Raw genomic sequence first — 7,849 nt, 5'->3', positions numbered from 1 at the left:
GGTCTCAGGTGATGAGATTTCCCTATCTGTTCAATTGAAAGCTGCAGAAACCAGTGTAATCACTTTGCAGATCATCATCGTTGAGAGGACACCCGGAAAGGCCACTTTTAAAGAGATAAGCATCTTCCAATCTACTGTTTCCAGCCAGAATCAGGTAAGGCTTTTCTTCCAAAGAGGAGCACAGCAGTCCTGCCAGATTGCCAAGAAGACACACCCAAACTGCAGGCTATCACATGCAAAGATGTGATTTCTTTTTCCATTCGTACAGTAATTGCATTGCCTGCGTGAAGTTACTGAACCTCACGAGGCACAGGGGAGTCAGGCTATTATCTGTGGGACATACTGCAAGGTCTCAATTCCCAACCTTTTTATAGTGCCTTTTGTGATGATTGCCCCAAGATTTTGAGATCTACAGACATTAATCTAGACTGAAGTCTAGACATTGGGAAGGTTTTAGAGATCCTTCTTATAGGAGAAGCATGTATTCTCAGTTCGGTGATCATTTTCTTACAGCGTGTCTGCTTCTCTTCCGAAGGACAGTGTCAAGATGTGTATGAGCGATGAGCCTGACTGCAGATGTTGACTTTGCACTGGAGGCAGCTCTGGCACAACAGGTCAGTCACATTGAAGAGAGTCACAGATGCACTTCCCATGCATAGAACATGCATGGTTTCGGCAGATGAAAACGCCGGGGTTGAGGTAACCACACCGTGCTCACACCAAACCTTTCTCTAACTCACTATAGTTTGTATGTTATTGTTAAATCATAGAATCATCTAGTTCCAACCCCTCTGCTGTGGGCAGGGACACCTCACTCTAGACCATGTTGCCTAAGGCTCTGTTCAATTTGTCTTTGAACACTGCCAGGGATGGAGCATTACTTGTTTTGGTAACCTGTTCCAGTGCCTCACCGTTCTCACAAGGAGAATGTCAGTTTACTGTTTGTTATATTGTGCTTGTACCTTGGCAGCACATTGGGCTCCACTCTAGTGGACTTCTAAGACATTTCAGCTAATCCTTAGAGTAGTATTTTTAACACTTTCCAAACCCAACCACCACATCAAACCGTATCATATGCTGCAGGCTCATTCACAAAGATCACTTCCCAGTCTGCATAGGGGAGCACCTTCAAGGTGGCACACAGGTAGGATCAGAGATGCTCTGTTGCAACCTTACCCAAGATTGGCAAGAAGGTATGGGACCCTTGGAAAGAACCACAAAAGGCTCAGTAATAAGCACTTTAGGACAGGTGTGTATTAAACCAAGTAGATGTTGCCTATGAAATATATCACAGAGAAAACTTTGTTCCACTGCAGCAAACCATATACTTCAGCCTCAGGGTGTAACAAACTAATCTAGAAAACAATCTTTTCTTGTAGAGAGACACAGCTCTTCTACTTGATGGGTCACACATACACATCTTGCACATTCAAGGCCTTTTACACATCAGTGACACACGTGTGCCTCTGAGCTGACAACTCCTCTAACACTGTCCATTTCATTTTACATTGTCACCGAGTTGCTTTGAACCATAAAGCATGTGCTCGCTTCCCATGCAGACAGAGCTGGGCACGTCACAGCACTCCACAGCAAGGACTCCATGAGGGGTTCCTCTCATCTCCTCTTCTGTTCCCTGCAAAGTTCACAGGCTAACTATTTTCACTTCATTATCTCCTGCAGTCAGAGAGAAATAATCTGTTGAGTAACTTCTTTCTCACCTGGCTCAAGTGTTAGGAATGTTGCATGGTCATTTATATAGAAATTCACCTGGGTCCGTGAGGAAGACTTTTGGCTCCCACTCTGGAACACAACCACTCCATTTCCATGAAATATCACTTGCATCTCACTCCAGTCAACAGGAATAAAAGCACCCGTCTTTAACAGATGTCATGAACAGTTTCCAGATTGCCACAGCTTTCCAACGTTTTCTAGTTGATTGTTAGTACAAGATTCCTGTAAGTCATCAGCCAGCGATGCAGCCTCTTGCTCTGCTCATCGTGTTCCGACTGATGACGTGAGCTGTCAGACTGCAAACTCAAAGTTGTCAAATAGCTATAATTTGCAGACTTGGTAAAAGAGTTTCAAATTCCTTTGAGCAAAGGACTTCAGAAATGTGTTCAGTGGAATTTAGGGCCTGTGAAAGTCGGTGCAGTTTTCTAGATGGAGCAGGGTCTCCATAGGACAGCACAATGTCAGTAAAGCAGCTTTGGTCTAAGTCAGAGCCCGCCATTAGACATGAGTTTATATTCCCACTGAATGAATTACCACAGAACCTTTAAAGTCCAAGTCTAAAACCACAGTCATTGTAGGATTTACTTTTCTAGACACCTATTAGAGTCACTTGGACATTTATTTGCTAGAACTTCACTACTTTCCAGTAGATTAAGTAACAGCTAGAAAGCTTTTGGCCTTAAAATAAAGCAAAACCCACAACAGAAAGCATTTTTTGTCAGCTTCTGGGGCCGATCATACATTGCAAAGTAGTTTTCTGTATTCCCCTTCTGTTTTCACAAGCGTTACTTGCATTTGACTGTCAGCTACTCCTATGCTGACTAAATCAGATAATCTCAGTATCACAGTCCACCCTTGGTTGTTTCCTGTTCCTCCTATTAACTGTGGTCTCTGTGCTTATATTTAGTATATACATATGTACCCAGGGCTTGGTGGTGTAACACGATGGCCTTATCTGTGTAAATCAGGAGCTGAGAATTACTCTCTTGTGAATTACATACACATCTCCTACAAGCTTATACCAAATGTTCTAAGCACCCCACTCTGGTGCGTGTTGTACTCAAGGTGTGAGTTACAGGCTAGTGTGGGTAAAGTACTTTCCAGATTGTGGCTTAGAGCTGCTGCATGATGGAAGCATCCAGCTAAGCCTGACAGAATTACAGCACCAGATGTACAAACCTGTGACACAAAAAGCACAAAGGAAGTCTTAGAACCACTTTGTGGTACAGAGTATTTTGTGACTTGAGAATCCAACACCCAATGGAAATTCCAGACACCAGTTTTGGTGAAATTTGGAAATTCCAGTAGTTCAGGCACCAGCAACTGCTTTTAAAACCCATCCTGATGGCCCACGTGCTGCTAGCATGTACAGGAAACCTCTTGTCTGGGGACAGGTAAATCTTGCCCACGCTGAGATTCAGGAGGTAACATTTCAACGTGGAGTTCTACACTTGGTGAAGGAAGGTTTCTGTGGTCAGCTAGAGATCTCCAACATCAAAAATTCTAGAGGATTGATAAGAAAGCATAAGGCTAATGGGACTGAATTCAGTCACCTCCCCATGTTACAGCTACACAGCACCCAAACACCCGTTTCAACAGGCAGGGATGCAATTTGCAGCAGCACTAAGCAGAGCTAAAGGGTTCTGGTAAACACTAATTTTCAGTGGACATGACATTTAGAATCATTCTCTCCACACTGAGAGAGCTGTGTGCATGTACCACTCTCTGCAACACTACCTCCGACTGTTTTGGAAGCACTGCTACACAGAGATGCTCCTGAAAATTAGATGCCTGTAGAACTCAATACAGAAGCCAGAGTGGACAAAAGCCAGCACTGAGCAGGCTGCTGTTGTCAGCTCCCTCCTATTTCAGGCTACTTCCCTGTCCAAACTGGAAAAGCAGATGCTGTGGCAAAGCTCCCCAGGCAGTGTTTCACAAAGCAAACCTCTCCCCACAAAAAAGATGTGGCAGGAGACGTCCAAAGGTAGCACAAGGACCTTCACTGTGCAGCATCCCATCCCACCCCACCGAGGTGACCTGGTGAGGTCCTTCAGAAGGCAGCGCTTCTCTGCAGCATGCGAGGGACAGAAGCCATTATTTCAAGTTTACAGACAGGATTTAGGGAGAGTTACAGCCCAGATATGGGGAGAGGGGAGGAAGGACAGGGAACAGAGCAAAGTAAGGTGATGTTTAAGGAGAAGCAATCAGCTTGCATGCAAAGCTGCAAGAAAAACTGCTAGCAGCCACTGTTGCACAAAGCCAGGATTAGCATTCAAAGCTTGCAGTTAAGGGACTGAATTTAGAAAACCTTCCTTCCCCTCTAACCCACATTCACCTCTCATGGATTTCTCTTCCTCTGACATTTATATTTAAATGCTGTAAAAATACTGTTTAAAAAAGTCACTGCACTGAACGTAGGAAACCATTTGCTCAGGCAAATGACATTTCAGGAGCATCCTTTATAGTCACTCCATGGTCTAGACACATCACACAACACTGCACATCACTCGATTCCCTCCACACCCTCAAAGATAAACTTCAGGTGTTCCATGATGCAATTTTTCAGGTTACTAATCTTGTCAAGTCCCCAGTCTCCACTTCAATTCCCAGATATATTCTTAGTCTGTATTATTAGACCTCATAGCAGCCTTCCGGTACCCGAAGGGGGCCTACAAGGATGCTGGGGAGGGACTCTTCATTAGGGACTGTAGTGTAGTAGGGTAGTAGGTTAAAATTTAGACAGGGGAAGTTTAGATTTGATATAAGGAAGAAGTTCTACTGTGAGGGTGGTGAGGCACTGGAATGGGTTGCCCAGGGAAGTTGTGAATGCTCCACCCCTGGCAGTGCTCAAGGCCAGGTTGGACAGAGCCTTGGGTGACATGGTTTAGTGTGAGGTGTCCCTGCCCATGGCAGGGGGGTTGGAACTGCGTGATCTTAAGGTCCTTTCCAACCCTAACCTATGATTCTATGATTCTGTATTGTACACTTTACGCACACACAGAAGTCTGAATTCAACCGTTAAAAAGTCTAAAGTCTGCCAAAAATCCTTCTCTTGTTAATGCTGAGGGTGTTTATACTATTCCATTCTCTTGCTAATGCTGCAGTAAACCTCACCGTAACACAGCAGTGTGCGCTTGCAGCCCAGAAACCAACCGTATCCAACAACCAGATTCAACATGCAGTATCCCAGGTTGGAGGCTCTTTCCTTTAGCACCTGCAGGACAGCACACAGCAATAAAATATGGAGATGGATTTTTTACAAGGACTTGTAGAGACAGGACAAGGGGGAATGGCTTTAACCTGCCAGAGGGGAGACTGAGATGAGCCCTTAGGCAGAAGCTCTTCCCTGTGAGGGTGCTGAGGCACTGGCACAGGGTGCCCAGAGAAGCTGTGGCTGCCCCATCCCTGGCAGTGTTCAAGGCCAGGCTGGACATACACATGGAGCACTCCTGCACAGCACCATTACAAGATTTAAAGACGATTAAATGAAGCTTTAGGAACAACTGCAGGAAGTTCATCCCACTGCACCTGAACATACCCAGCCTGCTCCAGGATCTCCCATCCCTTCGTCCCAGACATACTATGCACTCCACAAGTGGAGCTTGGTTGTTGTGGGGCAGTGACAACAGGACCGGTGGCTATCGCTGCTCTGGCTTATACAGTAGAACTAAGTGTAAATAAAAACAATTCCCTGCTTTCTCATTTGATAATGAGAATCCACAGTTACAGCTGCACAAAACCAAAATCCAGGCAGTAATTACACACAATGTCATGTCAAGGGCTCAAGGAAATACTCAAACCAGATCTACTTCTATTGTTCATAAGTTAAAGAGCTTACATTTGTAAAAATACAGTGTTTTAAAGTAAGAAACAGTCAAGCTTTTAACAAGGATTTGCATTCTCATCAGCAAGATGAGTCTCACAAGTGCTCTTCATGTGATTTTGCAGCTCCAAACACAGAAAATTAAGGGGATACAGAAGCTGAGTGGCAACAGAACTCAGGTGCAGTACACGAACTCACCTTTCTGATGGATCACCTGGAATTCAGACACCTCATGCTAACCCACATCCCCATCAGCTGTTCTCTGCTTCACTCCTGTCACCAAGCACTGCAAACAAATACTTTTACTGAGAAAGCCAATTCAGAGCTTCCCTTTTGGAGGGGAAAAGCCATGATTCCATAGCTGTTATTAAAATCACTGCTATTCATATTCCACACCACTGTTTCCTCTGGAAACTGCTGCAAAGCTGGAAGAGCCATTTTGACAGGACACCCATTTCTATTCACAAAGATAAATCCTTTATTTCGTAATAATTCTCTATACAGAGCTGAACAACGGGAGTCAGGGTAAGAAGTCTTCCAGCAGAATACTTACATGCTGGGATCTTAACCTGGCCTTTTTGGTTGTTCTTGAACATCATCTCACTGTACAACGTAATTTTTACATTTCCATTCTGAAAAGAAAACCTGAACATAACTTAAAACCTCAGTGGTAAGAGATGTAGGTAACGCCTAATCCATGTAACAGGAAACGCAGGGATCATCTCCAAGTAGCATATTATTAACATCCATTTGTTAGGAGCGAAATGACCTCCCCACCAAGCAGTGATTCAGTTTTCTAACTTGGAGGTTAGAATTTCTTGTCTTGTGTCTTCAAATCTTGTGCCTAATGAGTTTTTACATGGGAATTCAATTCTCTAAGCTCATAGTTAATACATGAATAGACACTGCAAGAAGCAGCCCCTTTTTAACGCATTTTTCACAAACATGTCTCTTTTAACAACAGAGACTGGGAAGGGGGGGAAGGAATAAATGGCTTTTTCTACTCTAAAATTGCAGACAGATTCTTATAATGGTAATAACAACTTGGATTTTGAAAACCAACCAGCTAAAAGTCCAGATTATGGAAAGCTGCTGTTTGGAAAAGTGATGCTTAAGCTTAGAGAAGAGCAGAATCACCCAGATCCACAGAGGCCATGAAAGAGCTCCCAAATCTGTGTTCTGTAAGAAACTGCACAGCTTCATAAAGAGATGCCACATATACTGTCTTAAGAGTCAGAGCACTACAGCAGGAGGCTCTCCAAAGCCATTACCCTCCCATTCAGTGTTTTAAACATCTGCTTCTAATGCTGATGCTTGAGTCATAGTATATGAAAACAAAAACTAAAACCAAAGAGAGCACAAGCTTTACCTTCTAGCAGACAAGAAGTCACCAAGTATTGCTCTGAGGTGCCACTCACAAGCCAAACGTTAACACTCACCATGTTGTCTAAGACCTGCAAAGTCCATCCCCAGTGATGAAATGCACCAGCTCTCAGCTGAGAACTTCCCTTCACAATCAAATTTAGCATTAAAACGGCTTTTGGATGCAGACACCAAGAACACCAGCTTCTGTGCTCTCTGCTGGCAATTACTAGGATGTCCAAGCCCTACAACATGGAAACCTGATCACTGAGGGAAAACCCCGGCACTTCTCCATCTTTCAGACCACTGACATTCCTCATACTGGTGCCAAAGGAAAGAATTGCTAGGATTGCAATATTACAATTTACAGCCTTTGCACATTATCTGCTGCATACAACAGTGGACAAATACTCTATTCCACAAACTGGCTCGTGGGGGTGGGCAGGGACAACACATGGTTTGGTTTTTTATTATCCACAACATAGGAAAGGGAGAGGCTTCCTGAACAAAGACTTTTTAACAAACCTTTGCTAACCATTTCTAGCAGTTCAGATAACTGCAGCTTTACAGTCAACCTTAGCGCTGTCAGGAACTAAAAAAGGAGACAATTAGTGGAAAGAAAAGGAAGATTGTAAGCTCGAATCCTGAACTGCTGCTGCATGAACAAGGATTCGCTTTGCTTCTGCACTCCAAGGACGAACGAAAATAAGCCCTTGCATTCCATATACTTTTAAGATCATTTGTAACTGGAGATTGGCTTTTTCACCCATTATTTTACCAAAGTGAGTAACTAGCAGAAAATGTAGCAAAGGTTTCAGTCCCACTAAGGTACTGTTCCCGTCTTTAGTTGCAGTGTGAGGGTGTAACACAAGGAAAAGAAACACTATTTGCGACTATGTTTCCAGAAGCATCAGATTCAGCGCTTTGCTGGTG

At 43.8% G+C, this 7,849-nt stretch overlaps 1 long non-coding RNA gene across 1 annotated transcript; it reads left to right on the top strand.

The window, feature by feature from the left end:
- The first annotated feature begins 283 nt into the window (after positions 1-283).
- On the top strand, positions 284-6,004 carry LOC130594573 (uncharacterized). The gene is made up of 3 exons (XR_008971121.1): positions 284-450; positions 536-699; positions 5,680-6,004. It is a non-coding gene; the product is annotated as an uncharacterized LOC130594573 (long non-coding RNA).
- Positions 6,005-7,849: the final 1,845 nt, after the last annotated feature.

Source organism: Pezoporus wallicus, unplaced genomic scaffold (assembly GCF_028554395.1).
Source record: "Pezoporus wallicus isolate ANWC-B61680 ecotype Strahan unplaced genomic scaffold, APGP_CSIRO_Pwel_v1 contig_8803, whole genome shotgun sequence".
NCBI classification, from domain to species: Eukaryota; Metazoa; Chordata; class Aves; order Psittaciformes; family Psittacidae; genus Pezoporus; species Pezoporus wallicus.
The sequence above is the reverse complement of the archived record's forward strand: the minus strand, read 5'-3'. Positions and strand labels throughout refer to the sequence as shown.